This window comes from Puntigrus tetrazona, chromosome 14, assembly GCF_018831695.1.
Source record: "Puntigrus tetrazona isolate hp1 chromosome 14, ASM1883169v1, whole genome shotgun sequence".
Classification (NCBI taxonomy): domain Eukaryota; kingdom Metazoa; phylum Chordata; class Actinopteri; order Cypriniformes; family Cyprinidae; genus Puntigrus; species Puntigrus tetrazona.
The window spans coordinates 9163391-9164772 of NC_056712.1; positions in this window are offsets into that span (position 1 = coordinate 9163391).

The window sequence follows — 1382 nt, forward strand, 5'->3', positions numbered from 1 at the left end:
CACCCGGAGCAACACCTGGGCGGAAGTCGGCCGGCGGGAAATGGATTGTGTAAGCAACTCGTGTCTGTGTAAACACCGTCTGGGACGAACTCGCTCTGGCTTCTGCTTTCTGCGCGAACCGTCTCTCTCTCTTTACTTTGTGCTTTTTCGTATCGTCGGTCCCATCGAAGGGAATATTTGGATCCGCGAGAGTCTGGACCGAAAGCAGCACAAAAGCGTCAGGAGTTTGTTTTCTAGGCTGCGCGCTCAGGTCTCCGATGGTTTCATCATCGCAGGAGCGATGCGCTGAGCTAACGGGTCACGCGACGCTAATCTATATGCTAATGCAAAAACAGACAGAAGCTCTCTCTGACGACCGGCCGCGTGTGGGCCTCATGTGTAACCAAACAGACTGTTTGTGATCACATCGTATAGTATTCGAGGCTTTCCCTTAAGTCCACTTATAATGTTACGCTTTCCGCACTGTAAATGAGTTTTTCACAAGTGTTTTGCACCCTTTCTCTTGACCCGTACAAATAAACAGCCCGCTTTCGCAGCTCAACACGAAACAGCATTTACAGCCCATTTTACTTCTGTAATTAGAGTAGAATGGAATATTCATTTAGGGAAAAAAATACTTTTATCCATCAGGAAATGATGCGAATGCGCACAGCAGTGTCGATGTTGTACTTGAGACCGTCAAGAAGTCATTTGTGATTTTAATGTCTTTTGTGCCTGGTCAGAATTTAAAAGGGAAATAACAGAATACAAAAATCTAATATTTGACTGCAAAAGGTACTTGTGTGAGACCCGTTTACATATAAAATTAATGTCAAGAGCAAGAGGGTCGTTTAAGGACATGAGCATAGTTTATATAAATGTATTTTATGTAATTTTGCATAATGCATTACTTTTAATTACTTTATGCATTTTATGTAAATGTTTTATACAAATGTTCAACAAACAAGAATTTTGTGAATAAGTGAATGATATTTTGCACACCGTTTGTTCCTTCATGCATTTATGTATCTATTTATGCTGTTTTGGCCAAAAAAAAAAAATAGTGTTCGTATTGTGTTTATTTTCAGCAATTCAAATATTTCCAAATAAATCCACAGCAGAACTTTTGTGCTTTTCCGAGCAACAAAGAGCAGTGACTTCTTGCTGCAGAAATCATCTGTTTTGAACAAACTGGTTGAATAAATGATTCTCAGAAATTTTTATTTTAATAATTTTCAATTTCTTTTTTTTATATATATATTTCGTTTTAATTATTTATTAAATAAAATATCTATAGATACATTTCTTCTGTTCTATTTTATGGATATGAAGCAGAGCTAAACATACTTTTTCTGAGTTTATTAATAGATGTTGTTTCAAAGAGGACCAAATGTTTGTTTGCC